This window comes from Mobula hypostoma, chromosome 6 (genome assembly GCF_963921235.1).
Source record: "Mobula hypostoma chromosome 6, sMobHyp1.1, whole genome shotgun sequence".
Lineage (NCBI taxonomy): Eukaryota > Metazoa > Chordata > Chondrichthyes > Myliobatiformes > Myliobatidae > Mobula > Mobula hypostoma.
In genome coordinates, this window is record NC_086102.1 from 22,582,267 (window position 1) to 22,599,347 (window position 17,081).

A 17,081-nucleotide genomic window follows, 5' to 3' on the forward strand; every position below is an offset into this window, starting at 1 on the left:
TCATCTATAAATTCGCCAGTGACACCACTGTTGCTGGCACGATCTCGGATGCTGACGAGGAGGCATACAAGAGTGAGACTGAGTGGTGTTGCAACAATAACCTTGCACTCGATGTCAGCAAGACGAACGAATCGATTGTGGACGTTAGGAATGGGAACTTGAGGGAGCACGCACCTGTCCTCATTGAGGGATCAGTAGTGGAAAGAGTGAGCAGCTTCAAGTTCCAGGGCACCAGTATCTCTGAAGATTTATCCTGGGCCCGACATATTGATGCAATCATGAAGAAAGCAGACCAGTGGCTATACTCTGGAGTTTGAGGAGATTTCTTGCAGATTTTTACAGATGTATGGTGGAGACACTCGTTCGTTCTATGCTGCTCCTTTAGATTCCCCATGTGGAGAGGGGGGGCCTGCTGCATGGACAACAGCTTGCTCTCCATATCATACTGCCCTGGCTTGCGTATTGACCTGTGTATCGTGTAGACGGTTAGGATGCAACGTCCATGGCCGACTCTGGCCAATGGAGGCCTCAATGGTGGAGAGCATTCCGTGAGACTGCCCTTGGCTGCTGTGCTTCGCGCCTGTGAACGTTGCAGTGATTTTACCTGCTAATGAATGTGGTGAACTGAATACTGGGGCTTTGTGCCTCCTCTGGGCAGCTCCGGGGATGTGAACCCAAGGATTTGGTTTGGAACGCAGCTGTTGTTGCTCGCTTCTATCACTTACATGGTTTGTTTTGTGTTTTTTTTTCTCTCTTTCTCTCTGGGCACTGGGGTGGGGTTGGTCTTATTTTTTAAATTGGATTCTTTCAGGTTGCTTGCTTTGTGACTGCCTGTAAGCAAACACATCTCAAGATTGTGTCACTTATGCATTCTTTGCTAATAATTGCACTTTGAAACTTTGGTTGCATCGCCACCCGTTATGGAAGCTCCAATGCACAGGATTGAGAGAGGGTCCATCTAGATGTGTTGGTTGTTAATGCAACCAATGCATTTCAAGGTTTGTTTTGATGTGCGTGTGATAAATAAATCTGAATCCAGAGGGCTTTAGGCTCATCGAGCTCCATCGCAGACATAAGCCTCCCCACGACTGAAGACATCTTCAAAAGGTGATTCCTCGGGAAGCTGCATCCATCGTTAAGGACCCTCACTACCTGGTACATGCCCTCTTCTCAATTCTACCATCAGGGAGAAGGCATAGGAGCCTGAAGACACACAAGCAATGTTTTAGGAACGGCTTTTACCCCTCTGCCATCAGATTTCAGAATGGTTCGCAAACCCGTGAGCATTAACTCACTATTCCTCTTTTGCACTATTTATTTACTGCAACATCGCACTTTTTTACGTCTTGGACTGTACTGCTGCCACAAAGCAGTAAATTTCATGGCATATGTGATAATAAATCTGATTCTGATTGTGATTCTGGACTGCTTTATTCCGACTTATAGCAAGAAGTGGTAACTCGTAGCAACTGAAAGACTGAGTGGCCCAGGAGCTTAGTGGTTAGTGCGACGCTATTATATCTGGGGGCATTCCAGAGTTCAGAGTTCAATTCCAGTGCTGCTCCTCCCCGTGGAATGTGTGGATTTTCCTCGGGTACTCCGGTTTCATCCCACGGTCCAAAGACTTACTGGGTCAGTTAACTGATCATTGTAAATTGTCCCGTGATTAGGTTAGGGTTAATCGGGGTTTGTTGAGGGTTGTCGGGGTGGAGGGGCTCAAAGGGCTGGAAGGGGCAACTCGGCATCACTAAATAAATAAATAAAGACAATTTACAGATGTGGACTGACAACCCTGGCTGTTGCTGGTATATCTAAGACAAGTAGCACCTGGGCCTGCTGACAACAGTAAAAATAAAGCAACATGGCACTGATGGTTGGTCAATGAAAAGAACATGGTCTAGGTGACCGGCCAGGAACTAATCACACCCTTTCCAGTGCACCATGGCGATAAAGAGCAAATTACATGAATACCATTACTGCACTTGGAGGAGTCGATCTAGTCAGTAGTTCTCAAGAAAGTACATTTGGCCCAGACTGAATATCTAAAGACGGTTTGGTTATATCAAACATCAACAAAGATGAGGTCTCTGAATGAAATAGTCTAAGTGAGCTGCAAGAGTGGCAAGGATATTGATATTCTGTATACAAGGAGCAGTACTCAATTTGACTCAAGTCATTTGATAAAGGATTCCAGTCAAGGTCTTGACATAATTGCAACAACAACCTCTCTAATGGGCAAAAGTGCTAGAAAACCTCTGTTCCTCTGGATTTTGGTGATGGCTTTAGGACTTTGCATTTCAGGACAAATAATGATGAAATGGAACGTTCCTAATTGGGTAAACAAATTCCTCAGTGGACAACTGAATGTTGTGTCAGAGAAGTAAGTGTGGAAAAGGATATCAGTCAGCTGGAGTTTGCTGTCCAAAAGTCTTTTGATTGTTTGGAAAGCTTAATGAAGTGCCAGAAACAGGCAAAATCTACATGGTCATTGGACTTGTATTATCAAACAGTAGCTGACGAGAGCTAGGAGAAAGAATTGTGTCGAGGATGCAAAAATTAATCACGTTGAAAGAATTAAGAGGAATTTTTGGACTTTTTAAAAAATTGGGTTATTTGGGTTTCTTGCTTTGTGGCTGCCTGTAAGCAGACAAATCTCAAAGTGTATAATTTGTACATTCTTTAATAATAAGTGTGATTTGAATTTGAATTTGAATTTGAAGGCAGAAAGTCAAAGGAAGAAATGCAGGAAATAGGTGGGATCGTGAAGGAGATTTTTGCATCTTTATCTCTCACAGGTTAGGTACTAGAAGACTGGACACAGCTAATGCCCTTTTTTAAGAAAGGAAGTTGGAATAAGTCAAGTGACAACATGCTGATGAATGTTACTCCAGTAGTTGGAAAATCAATGGAGGAAATTCTAAGGCATAGATTTTTTATATATTTGGGAAGTTAGAGACTGATAAGGCAAATTCAGCATGTTTTTGAGTGAGGGAGGTCCTGGTTAACTAATTTGGTTGCTTGTTTCGAGGAATTAACTAAGAAGATTGTTGAAGGAAGGACTTATATGGAATTTAGTAAGGCAAGGTAGCACACGTAAGCTGGTCCAGAAGGTCAAGGCATATGGAATTCAAGGTGAGTTGGCCAATTGGATCGAAAACTGCTGAGGTGACAGGAAGCAGAGGGGTGGAAGTTGCTTTTCTGTTTGGTAGTCCATGACCAGTGGTGTGCTACAGGATCAGTGCTGTGATCTTTGTTGTTTGTGATAGATATTATTGACTTTGGTGTGCTTGCAGGAGCGAGGTTCAGTGTCCGCAGATGACACAGGAATTATTGGTGTTGTGGATAGTGAGGAAGTCTGTGTAAGGTACAGGGGGATACAGAGCAGATGGACAGGTGGGGAGGTGGAATTTAATCCCAGCGTGTGTGAGACGATACATTTTGGGAAGTAGGACAAGGAAAGTAAATGATGGGGACTAAGAAAGACTATGAATAATCAGTAAGGAGTGCTGATGAACAGAAAGACTTAGGGGTTTGAGTCCATTTGTCCCCAAAAGTGGCAACATGTGTAGCTAGGGTGGTGAAGAAGGAATATGCATGCTCTGCTTTATTAATTGAGACAAATGATATGAACGTTATTGAAGCTCTACAAGACTCTGGTTAGTGTGCGGTTCAGCAACAGGAAAGGGGTTGCAGAGCTGGAGGAACTGAGGGGGTGATTAGAGGGGAAATACATGGAGACCGGCTGACATCTAGAACTTGTGCCACAGGTGTGACGAGAGGGACCGAGGCGAGGATGGTAAGGACCCGAGTGCTGGAGTATCCGAGACCAGACTCAAGACACAATTTCAAGATTGAGATAGGAACAGGATTCTTGACTAGATGCTAGATGAGAATCCAAGGAAGACAGAAATCCTAAACACAATCACAGACTGAACTAAGGTTGAGCTGATGATTACGAACTGAGTCTGAGTTCAGGTGAGGTTTTCTTTCAATATAAAAATACTGGTGCCAGAACATGGCTGTCAATTAGCAGAGAGGGCTTGATCTCTAAAGTGGCCACACCAGCTATCCATATTCTGGAGAAGTTGAGCATCTAAACCCAGGAAGCTTGAACGGCTGGGTGCATACGGTAACAATAGGAGGTGGTGGAATCAGATACCAGCACCTCATCTCAGAGACACTTAGTCATCCACTTGCATTAGCAGGGTAGGGAAGGCAAAGTGTTGGCATTGACACAGTAGGCTGAAGGGCCTCTTTCTATGCTGTATGGCACTGCAAAAGTATAAAGAACCTTTCTCTGTTTTAGAGAGCTAACATTGGGCTGGTGGGAAAGCAATCCACATTGTGTCAAAAGCAAACTGCAGAACTGCAAGAGCAGGTTTGCTGAAACAATTGATTGGGAGGGCAGTGAACCATGACTGGGAGTTCCTGATGTGTATTCTCCTTTAGATTGGATAAATCTGCATGTTAATGAAGGAATAGAATATGGGGTCTCTTAATTTGTAATTCCAAGTCAGCAATATATCTACAAGTGTCTGTAATTCCAGAGTTAAATTTGCCAGGTCATATTTGATTCCTCCTTGGTATATGCATGAGTATAACAGAAAATAGTGGTTGTAAGATAAAATGGTGTTAGCCTAGATTGTGGGAATGTTTTGAGAAAGTCAAAGGGAATTAGTCCACAGGGAATGTTTCGCGAACTAACAGGAGAATCAATCTACAGCTTTGTCCATAAATAATGAAAAACGTACTAGTTTGGGAAAGGGAAAAATGATGCACAAGTTTAGGTACCATCTGGTATCATCCAATACCAATGAATTCCTCCTGGCCCAATTCTCACCAATTGAAAGTCCTAGATGGGGTGGACATGGAGAGGATGAAAGTGTAGAGGACACAACCTCAGTATAGAAGGACATCCCTTTAGAACAAAGATGAGGAGGATTTTCCTTAGCCGGAATCTATGGAATTCATTGCCGTGGAAAAGAGTCATTTGGTATATTCAGAGTGGAGGTTGATAGGTTCTTGATTAGTAAAGACAACAAAGGTTATGGGGAGAAGGCAGGAGAATGGGTTCAGAGGGAAAATAAATCAGCCATGATCGAATGGCAGAGCAGACTCAATGGGCTGACTGGCTAAATTCTGCTTATATGCCTTACAGTGATCTGCCACAAACATCTCCTGTATTTACCAGGCTTCCTGGATTAGGGCAGTACAGTTGTGCAGCAGGTTGTAAAGCAGGTTCCTTTCAATTTCCTGGTTAACTTATTATTAACTATCATATTTACGGTTCTGATTTCTGACCTGCCTCACAAGTTGAAATATTTTCCCAATGCCTGGTGTGATGAATGCAGTTTCTTGAAAAATGATTTGTTTTTTTCAAGTGTGCGACAAAGTTCTACAGCAGTGGATTTATTTTGAATTTGATCATGAGCTCCACAAAACAAGAGAGTTTTTATGGCGTAAAGTATCAGTTTGGTTCTCATTTCCAAGGGAGCATATATCACTTGGTCAAACACTTTCCCTGTAATAGTGAGGGAAAGTGTTGTCCTTCACTGGAGATACAGAGTCATATGTTCTGGATTCTTGGGGAATTTCTTGAAACAACACAGAAGGTTTTCCCCAATATTACAAGCAAGAACTCCTCTATCAGCAATATCAGCAAAATGGAATGTTTGGCAATTCACTTCACTGTGGTTTCTGTAGTCTTCTCTGTGAGAATACAGACATCCCACCCTGCAAAAACTCATTTCAGGGAGGTAGCACCCCCGCCCCTGCAACTCTATATCCCCCCCGGTCGACCTCCAAGGGTGTATGTAATACTTTGTTTACTGATTTTGTCTAATCTGTAAACCAAGTTGGATATATGCAGAAAATGTGACATTAAAATATGTACTTATATTATATTGTATTATATTATATTATCATGTTTATTCTATTACAACTTTAAGCAAGTCTACAGGGAGTTTGGCCTCATCACGTAGGACATTAATAGAGTAGCTCCTTAGCAGCCAGCCAGCTAGTTTAAATAATGTTAGCTATGCTGATGAAAAAATAACACCTGTTAAACTCACCTCAACACATATTTTACATTTTAACCCACCATGGGCAATATAGAAGTCACTGTTGCAAACAGTGCAGCGAGCAACACTGTCATTATTTTTGAGGTCGACTGTAAAGCCCGCCCACAGAGAAAACTGATAGGTCTACTTAGCACGAAGAGAGACCAATCAGGATGCTTGCTCTCGCTCTCATCCTCGTTCTCGTTCTCCCTCTCCCTCTCGCTCTTCCTCGCCCTCTCAAAAAAATCGATTTCCGGGATATTGTATATAATTTCTGAGTGTCAGGGAGCCGCTATCAATATGCGGGAGACTCCTGGAACTTCCGGGAGAGGTGGGATGTCTGAGGATAGGTCTAATCTGGTGAGAAACCAGAAACTGTGGAGCAGAAGGCTGTTTGACCATCTATGTACGAAACAACACCTTTGAGGAGTAATTTCTCCACTCAAAAAGCTAGGGGAAATGCAAGCTTGCCCACTGTCAAAAATACTTCAAAGGTCGAAGTTCAAAGTGCATTTATTATCAAAGCATATATGCATTATACAACCTTGAGATTCATCTCCTTACAGGCAGCCACAAAACAAGAAACTCAAAAGAGCCCATTAAAAAAACCAACAAACACCCAATGAGCTGAGAGGGAAATACACAAATCATGCAAACGATTAAAGCAAGCAAACAGCATTCAGAACAAAGGTGAGTTCATAGAGGCAAAGTCCAGAGTAGCTGGAGCAGGCCCGCAGCCTCAACTTCAGTTCACCACACAGTGGAGCAAATCATAACAGATCCCACAGACACGAAGCCTGGAGACGCGGAGCAGGCCCACAGCCTGGGCTTCAGTTCATCACACAGAGAAGGAAAACAATACAGATCCCACAGACATGAAGTCTGGAGACACGGAGCAGGCCCACAATCTTGGCCTTAGTGCAGTGGAAAGCAGAGTAGCGAACAGGACCGGACCGACCCTTGCCTCCAATCCTGACACTGTGCCTTTTCAATCCACCTGACCTGGTGTTTAAACTCCTCCGCTTTGCTCGCTCCTGCTGCATCTCCAATTCCAACTCCAACTTGACCTTGCTCACACCCACCCTCGAGTCAACTTCGCCTTCGCTCTCCTCTTCATTGTTTGCCGTGATCATTTACCATGATTTTTTTTTGTAATTTATTTTTTATTGATTACTATGATTTTTTTTAACAGTAAAGGTGTTATTATGTTGTTGCTACCTGGCTTGCTGAGTTCCTCCAGCATTTTGTGTGTGTTGCTTGGATTTCCAGCATCTGCAGATTTTCTCTTGTTGGTTATTGATAAAATATTTAGTTGTGTTTCTCATGTTGAGGACCGCCAGTAAGTTGTCAGCACCTTCAGCAGTGTTGTCGTAAACCAGATCAACTTTCACTGGGACTTCTGAGATTCTTGTGGTATTGAATGGGCTGCCAAGCAAAAGAATTGTGGTGAAGATCAGGGATGGTGTCATCCACATGGCTGTACAGCTCAATCTTGTTCATAGAGAAAAAACCTATAAATGTAAGCAATCCCCACTGACAAGGAGATTTGAAGGGACTGTCAGCAGTATCATCATCTCAAAGCTCCGTTATACTGATTCCTCTTCCCCCTCATTCTCGGACTGAAACCCCTCCATGGATGCTGCCTGACATGTTGAGTTCCTCCAGCATTTTGTGTGTGTTGCCCCTTCATACTCGTTTTCAAGAAGTCTTTTCATCTCATTGGTGGGATTTCAGTTTGCCTTCTTCATCTCCACTATTTTCTAGTCTCCGTTCTCTTATTTTGGCAAAGAATTTCTACAACTCAGTAACATAGCTGCAGCTCTTCCTCCTGGAGCTATTTTCTACAATGTAATGCCCATCATTTCAAAGCCGTCGTCTTCTAGTACATCGTTCAGAAAGCTCCTGTTCCATCTTGGGGTACATTCTGTAAGAGTAGCAAAATGACAGGGGCACTGTCCTCTTCGTCCTGGGTAACTTCAATTGCTCATTAGATAACCTTTCCCTGATTATAATCTGCAGGAGCTAGTTGTGTGCAAATTGGATAACTTTTCTCCAAGATGACAACAGTGACTGCACTTCAAGAGGCACAATGAGTCTATCTGTCCATGAAGATCAAGAAAAGTGCTCTAAAAATCAAGTCTTTCCTTCAACTGACAGGCCTGGACAGGGAGGGGCAGATGCTGGGTATGGTACTTATAACGTCATGGGCATGGCAAAGAAAGAGAATTGAAGGCTTGCAGGTTAGTTTGAACTGCCTTCAATTAACTTCCTTTAGACCACTGGATATGAGGTCTGATCTTGGATTTTACTGTTTAGCCACACAGTACTTTCTTGTAGACTATAATTTAGTCTACATTGTTATTGGTCTACCGCAGTACACTGTGTAATGAATTGATCTGTATGAACGGCATACAAAACAAACTTTTTACTGCGCCTCAGTGCACATGCAATAGTAAACTAACTCCAGTTCCAATTCCAGAGGGATTATAGTGGGCAAGGTGCACACTCCTCCCATTGGTCTCCAGCTGGAATCCTGTAGCCAGAGTCTGATCCCAATTCAATATTTCATCTGATTGCTACCATTTGCAGAAAGAAAACAAAACAATAGCTGCAGGAGTCTACCTCTCTAGACTGCCTGCCATTAATTATTATCATGGCTAATATACGATGGCTTTGGAGCTTGGACTGAGTGCTGATAGGGGATGATAGGGGATGAAACCAGTGCTTGGGCTGAGTGGTAATGGAGTGGGTATAGTTTTTGTCCTGTGTGGTAATGGAATGGAATGGTGTCTGGATTAAGTGCAAATAAGGCATTCACGGGGTTTGGCATCTGTGTCAATGAGGCAGCAGTGGGCCTTTCCCTCACTTTTAAAGTTTCAATGCCCATTTTTCAGGTGAGAAAAATGAGTCATAGACTTGTACAAAATAGCATTGAGCTTTTAGGACCTGAAATTCACCCTCTCTCTGTAAATGGGGAAGCAGCACATTGTCAATATTGCAGCAATGTTGACGTGCTCCATGACTGTTCACACCAGGGCCAACTCCTCTGCTTATAAATGAGTACTTCACAGCTAGAATAAAATATTTTCCAATATTTGCACAGAATCCTACAGCACAAATATGGATCTTTTTGTCCAACTTTATCCATGCTGATTGTTCTCACACTAATTCCACTTTCTCACATTAGGGCCATATCCCTCAATACCTCTCCTAAGAACTTGTCTATTCCCAATCCACACTAATCCCACTTCTTCACATTACGGCCTGATCCCTGTACGCCTCTCCTAAGAACTTCTTAAATGTTGTAACTGTATCTGTTTCTTCCATCTTACAGTTGAACAAAGGGAACTATGGAGCCATGAGGGAGGAGCTGGCCAAAGTTCAGTGGAACAATACCCTAGCAGGGATGACAGTGGAACAGCAATGGCAAGTGTTTCTGGGAATAATGCGGAAGGTGCAGGATCAGTTCGTTCCAAAGAGGAAGAAAGATCCTAAGGGGAGTAAGGGGAGGCCGTGGCTGACAAGGGAAGTAATGGACAGTATAAAAATAAAAGAGAAGAAGTATAACATAGCAAAGACGAGTGGGAAGCCGGAGGATTGGCAAACTTTTAAAGAGCAACAGAAGGTAAAAAAATGAGGTACGAAGGTAAACTAGCCAAGAATATAAAGGAGGATAGTAAAAGCTTCTTTAGGTATGTGAAAAGGAAAAAAAAAGTTAAGAACAAAATTGGGCCCTTGAAGACAGAAGTGGGTGAATTTATTATGGGGAACAAGGAAATGGCAGATGAGTTGAACAGGTACTTTGGATCTGTCTTCACTAGGGAAGACACAAACAATCTCCCAGATGTAATAGTGGCCAAAGGACCTAGGGTAATGGATGAACTGAAGGAAATTTGTATTAGGCAGGAAATGGTGTTGGATAGGCTGTTGGGTCTGAAGGCTGATAAGTCCCCGGGACCTGATGGTCTGCATCCCAGGGTACTTAAGGAGGTGGCTTTAGAAATCGTGGACGCATTGGTAATCATTTTCCAGTGTTCTATAGATTCAGGATCAGTTCCTGTGGATTGGAGGGCGGCTAATGTTGTCCTTCTCTTCAAGAAGGGAGGAAGAGAGAAAACAGGGAATTATAGACTGGTTAGCCTGACATCGGTGGTGGGAAAGATGCTGGAGTCAATTGTGAAAGATGAAATTACGACACATCTGGATAGTAGTAACAGGATTGGTCCAAGTCAGCATGGATTTACGAAGGGGAAATCGTGCTTGACTAATCTTCTGGAATTTTTTGAGGATGTAACTATGAAAATGGACAAGGGAGAGCCAGTGGATGTAGTGTACCTGGACTTTCAGAAAGCCTTTGATAAAGTCCCACATAGGAGATTAGTGGGCAAAATTAGGGCACATGGTATTGGGGGCAGAGTTCTGACATGGATTGAAAATTGGCTGGCTGACAGAAAACAAAGAGTAGCGATTAACGGGTTCCTTTTGGAATGGCAGGCGGTGACCAGTGGGGTACCGCAGGGTTCAGTGTTGGGACCGCAGCTGTTTACAATATATATTAATGATCTAGATGAGGGAATTAAAAGTAACATTAGCAAATTTGCCGATGACACAAAGCTGGGTGGCAGTGTGAAATGTGAGGAGGATGTTATGAGAATGCAGGGTGACTTGGACAGGCTGGGTGAGTGGGCAGATGCATGGCAGATGCAGTTTAATGTGGATAAATGTGAGGTTATCCACTTTGGTGGTAAGAACGGGAAGGCAGATTATTATCAAAATGGAGTCAAGTTAGGAAAAGGGGAAGCACAACGAGATCTAGGTGTTCTTGTACATCAGTCTCTGAAAGCAACCATGCAAGTACAGCAGGCAGTGAAGAAAGCTAATGGCATACTGGCCTTCATAACAAGGGGAATTGAGTATAAGAGCAAAGAGGTCCTTCTGCAGCTGTACAGGGCCCTGGTGAGACCACACCTGGAGTACTGTATGCAGTTTTGTTCTCCAAATTTGAGGAAGGACGTTCTTTCTATTGAGAGAGTGCAGTGTATGTTCACAAGGTTAATTCCTGGGATGGCGGGATTGTCATATGTCGAAAGATTCGAGTGACTGGGCTTGTATACTCTGGAATCTAGAAGGCTGAGAGGGGATCTTATTGAAACATATAAGATTATTAAGGGATTGGACACGCTGGAGGCAGGAAGCATGTTCCCGCTGATGGGTGAGTCCAGAACCAGAGGCCACAGTTTAAGAATTAGGGGTAGGCCATTTAGAACAGAGTTGAGGAAAAACTTTTTCACCCAGAGAGTGGTGGATATATGGAATGCTCTGCCCTAGAAGGCTGTGGAGGCCAAGTCTCTGGATGCTTTCAAGGAAGAGATGGATAGAGCTCTTAAAGATAGCGGAATCAAAGGTTATGGGGATAAGGCAGGAACTGGATACTGATAGTGGATGATCAGCCATGATCACAGTGAATGGCAGTGCTGGCTCGAAGGGCCGAATGACCTACTCCTGCACCTATTGTCTATTGTCTATTGTTTATTGTCTAACTTCTCTGGCAGCTCATTCCAGATAACCACCATCCCTCAGATCTACATTAACTTTCTTCCCTCTTGGCTGAAACTTTCATTGCATTAAGGAGCAAAGCTGAGGATTTCATAAATTTTAAGGATGTTTTGATTTATCTTAAGACCAACAGTCATGTTTGAATGTAGTCATTGTGATACTGGAAGGAAGTTGTGAAGGTTGTTGACGGTAACTGAAATTTCTTTCATAATCTGTATCCTTGGCAACAGCACATTTGAAAAGCACTCAGTCCTTGGTTTTTCCTTTGTGGATTTCTAGTTAAAATTAAAGACATTATTGCATTTATCCCATTTTACAGCATTGGGAGGGGTTGCATTGACAGTCAGTAATGACGTGTGTGAGTGGATATTAAACATTAACGCACGATTGGGTTTCTGCAGACTTTGCCCTTTCACTTGGCCGTACAAATAATCCTTGGCTTATATCACGTCATGATAAGATTCAGTTTTTATACATCATCGGAGAAGCCTGCTAACCTAATACTTTAAAATTCTTTCCTGGTACAGAGTCTTGTTTGATTCCTTCTGTATGATATTTGTTTTTACGTGAAATTACCTTTGTTTATTCTGCGGGCTTCCTACTGTTGCTTTTACTTGCGAAGGTTGTTCTTTGGAAAACACAGGGATTCTACTCAAGGTGCGTGGTTTATCATTCCTTGCTGCAAAGCCGGGAGGGCACTGGAAAGCTCTCGAATGAGTTGATGGAATTTCCTGTCCACGCTTCGTTGCAAATTGAGGAAAAGAACATTTTCTCTTCTGCTTAGGAAGACTATTAAACAGGTCAGAAGTACACTTCTCTCATGAGCTTGTCTCTGTTTGGAATATTGTTAACTCTTTAAAAAGAATGGATGGAACGTTAAGCCAGATAGTTCTCGGGCCTTGGATGAACTTTGCCTGATTAACTATTGATCTGTGCCCAAAGCATCTGCTATTTTACAGCAGGCCTCAACACTATGAAGGCTTCACTTATTCACCTCTGGTTTATACTTTAATATTCAAAAAATGTGCAAATAGTAACAAGCATAAAACCAAAAGTAATTTAAATAGAGTTGTAGAGCACTATAGCACAGAAATAGCCCTTTGGCGCAGTGAGTCCATCAAATGTATAATAACAAACAACTAAACAAGGCAAAGCTCTGACCCTTTCCACTGGGGTTTGCCAATTCTTTCAAATGAATGGTTAAGTGCTTGTTAGCCAGTTTGAAAAATGAGGGGTGAATGTGTCGAACAAGAATGCTTAATCAAACAATATATATATATATATATATATAACATACAATGTACATTTTATATATAATATGGATGGATCTATATATATTGTGCAATATAGATGGAACAGTCCCCGGTATTGCTCCCCAACTCTTCCTGCGCTACATTGACGACTGCATTGGTGCTGCTTCCTGCACCCATGTTGAGCTCATTAATTTCATTAACTTTGCCCCCAACTTCCATCCTGCCCTTACATTCACTTGCCCATTTCTGACACCTTCTTCTCCTTTCTTGATCTCTGTCTCCATCTCTGGAGACAAACTGTCAACCAACGTCTTTTATAAACCTGTTGATTCCCACGGTTATCTTGACTATACCTCTTCTCAACCTATCTCCTGTAAAAATGTTGCTCCCTTTTCTCAGTTCCTTTGCCTCTGCCACATCTGTTCCCAGGATGCGACCTTCCTTTCCAGGACATCTGAGAAGTCTTCCTTCTTCAAAGAACAGGGCTTCCCTCCCTCTTGAATTGATGCCACCTTCACCTGCATCTCCTCCATTTCCTGAACATCCGTGCTCACCCCATGTTCCTGTTGCCTTGTTCTTGAGTCCTCCACATCCAACACATCATCCTCCGCAACTGCCGCCATCTCCAAAGGGATCCTAGCACTAAACGTATCTTTAGTTTACACTTCCTGCAGGGAATGCTCCTTCTGTGATTTCCTTGTCCACTCGTCCCTCCCCACAAATCTCCCTCCTGGCACTTACTCCTGCAAGCAGTCTAAATTCTACAGCTGCCCGTTCACCTCCTCCCTCGCCTCTCTTCAGGGCCCCAAACAGTCCTTCCAAGTGAGACTACGCTTCACCAGTGAAGCTCCTGGGGTCATCTATTGTATCTGGAGCTCCTGATGTGGCCTCCTTTACATTGTCGTAAATTTTATTTAAATTCTGAGGGACTTATGGAAATGAACTTCTCTTTGACAAGGATTCCAGGCTGAACGTAACTGGTGACTTCATTTCCTCAGGCGGTGTCTCACTGAACTCCCTCCCCCACTACAGACATATCAGACTACAGACCAGAGACTGGATTGAGTTGCTTCACACAGTCAAGTTCACCACTGCCCTTAACTTTTAGACTCTTTCCAAGGTTTAGCAGTGAGTGACAATTCCCATTTTTTCATTTCCTCAGGTGGTGAGTCAGGAGTCCAGGAGTCTCTTCAAAGACCCTATTGTATCCGCCTCCACCACCGCCGCTGGCAGCCCATTCCACGCACTCACCACTCTCTGTGTAAAAAACTTACCCCTGACATTTCCTCTGTACCTATTTCCAAGCACCTTAAAACTGTGCCCTCTCGTGCTAGCCATTCCAGCCTGGGAAAAAGCCTCTGACTATCTGCATGCTCAATGACTCTCATCATCTTGTACACCTCTGTCAGGTCACCTCTCATCCTCCGTCGCTCCAGGGAGCAAAGGCCGAGTTCACACAACCTATTCTCATAAGGCATGCTTCCCAATCCAGGCAACATCCTTGTAAGTCTCCTCTGCACCCTTTCTATGGTTTCCATGTCTTTCCTGTAGTGAGACGACCAGAAATGAGCACAGTACTCCAAGTGGAATCTGACCAGATTCCTATATAACTGCAACATTACCTCTCAGCTCTTGAACTCAATCCCACAGTTGATGAAGGCCAATACACCATGTGCCTTCTTAACCACAGAGTCAGGCTTGTAAGGCAGGACCTGCCTTTGACAAAGCCATGCTAACTATTCCTAATCATATTATACCTCTCCAAATGTTCATAAATCCTGCCTCTCAGGATCTTCTCCATCAACTTACCAACAACTGAAGTAAGACTCACTGGTCTATAATTTCCTAGGTTATCTCTACTCACTTTCTTGAATAAGGGAACAACATCTGCAACCCTCCAACCCTCCGGAACCTCTCCCATCCCCATTGATGATGCAAAGATCATCACCAGAGGCTCAGCAATCTCCTCCATCGCCTCCCACAGTAGCCTGGGGTACATCTCATCCAGTTCCGGAGACTTATCCAACTTGATGCTTTCCAAAAGCTCCAGTACATCCTCTTTCTTAATGTCTACATGCTCAAGCTTTTCAGTCCATTGCAAGTCATCCTTACAATCGCCAATATCCTTTTCCTTAGTGAATACTGAAACAAAGTATTCATTAAGTACCTCTGCCATCTCCTCTGGTTCCATACACACTTTTCGACTGTCACTCTTGATTGGTCCTATTCTCTCATGTTGCTCTTCACATACTTATAGAATGCCTTGGGGTTTTCCTTAATCCTGTCTGCCAAGGGCTTCTCATGGCCCCTTCTGGCTCTCCGAATTTCATTCTTAAGCTCCTTCCTGCTCGTCTGATAATCTTCTAGATCTTTATCATTACCTAGTTTTTTGAACCTTTCATAAGCTCTTTTCTTCTTGACTAGATTTATAACAGCTTTTGTGCACCACGATTTCTGTACGCTACTATGCTTTCCTTGTCTCATTGGAATGTATCTACGCAGAACCCCATGTAAATATCTCCCGAACATTTGGCACATTTCTTTCATACGTTTCCCTGAGAACATCTGTTTCCAATTTATGCTTCCAAGTCCCTGCCTGATAGCATCATATTTCCCCTTACTCCAATTAAATGACTTCCTAACTTGTCTGTTCCTATCCCTCTGCAATGCTATGGTAAAAGAGAAAGAATTGTGATCACTATCTCCAAAATGCTCTCCTACTGAGAGACCTGACAACTGACCAGGTTCATTTCCCAATACCAAATCAAGTACAGCCTCTCCTCTTGTAGGCTTATCTAAATATTGTGTTAAGAAACCTTCCTGAACACACCTAACAAACTCTACCCCATCTAAATCCCTCACTCGAGGGAAATGCCAATCAATATTTGGAAAATTAAATTCTCCCACAACAAAAACCCTGTTATTATTACTCCATTCCAGAATCTGTCTCCCTATCTGCTCCTCGATTTCCCTGTTACTATTGGGTGGTCTATAAAAAACACCCAGTAGAGTTAATGACCCCTGCCTGTTTCTAACTTCCACCCACAGAGACTCCGTAGACAACCCCTCCATCACTTCCTCCTTTTCTGCAGCCGTGACACTATTTCTGATCAACAGTGCCATGCCCCCACCTCTTTTGTCTCCTTCACTGTCCTTCCTGAAGCATCTAAAGCCTGGCACTTGAAGTAGCCATTCCTGCCCCTGCACCATCCAAGTCTCTGTAATGGCCACAACATCATAGCTCCAAGTACTGATCCATGCTCTAAGCTCATCCACTTTATTCATAATACTCCTCGCATTAAAATAGACACATCTCAAACCATTGGTCTGAATGCGTCCCTTCTCTATCACCTGCTTATCCTCCCTCTCACACTGTCTCCAAGCTTTCTCTATTTGTGAGCCAACCTCCCTTTCCTCCGTCACTTCAGTTCGGTTCCCACCCCCCCAGCAATTCCAGTTTAAACTCTCCCCAATAGCCTTTGCAAACCTCCCCGCCAGGATATTGGTCCCCCTCAGATTCAAGTGCAACCCATCCTTTTTGTACAGGTCACTCCTGCCCCAGAAGAGGTCCCATTCATCCAGATATCTGAATTCCTGCCTCCTGCTGCAATCCCTCAGCCAAGCATTTATCCTCCACCTCATTCTATTCCTATACTTACTGTCACATGGCGCAGACAGCAATCCTGAGATTACTGCATTTGTGGTCCTGCTTCTCAACTTCCTTCCTAATTCCCTGTAGTCTGTTTTAGGACCTCCTCCCTTTTCCTACCTATGTCATTGGTACCAAAATGTACCACGACCTCTGGCTGCTCTCCTTCCCACTTCAAGATATTGTGGACGCGAACAGAAACATCTCGGACCCTGACACCTGGGAGGCAAGCTACCATCCGTGTTTCTTTCCTGCTTCCACAGAATCGCCTGTCTGACCCCCTAACTATAGAGTCCTCTATCACTGCTGCCATCCTCTTCCTTTCCCTACCCTTCTGAGCCACAGGGTCAGACTCTGTGCCAGAGGTGCAGCCACTGTTGCTTCCCCCAGGTAGGCCGTCCCTCCCAACGGTACTCAAACAGGAGTACTTATTGTTAAGGGGGACAGCCACTGGGGTATTCTCTAGCACTTGCTTCTTGCCCTTCTCTCTCCTGACTGTTACCCACTTATCTGTCTCCTAAGGCCCCGGTGTGACGACCTGCCTATAGCTCCTCTCCATCACCT

General features: G+C 43.6%; 1 protein-coding gene across 3 annotated transcripts in view; it reads left to right on the forward strand.

Moving 5' to 3' along the window:
• Positions 1-12,036: 12,036 nt before the first annotated feature.
• LOC134347865 (immunoglobulin superfamily member 5-like) overlaps positions 12,037-17,081 on the forward strand; it is a 76,099-nt gene continuing 71,054 nt past the window's right edge. For all 3 annotated transcript variants that reach the window (XM_063050411.1, XM_063050409.1, XM_063050410.1), the window contains exon 1: positions 12,037-12,415. The gene's annotated coding sequence lies outside the window, so the exon portion shown is untranslated. The remainder of the gene's footprint in view (positions 12,416-17,081) is intronic.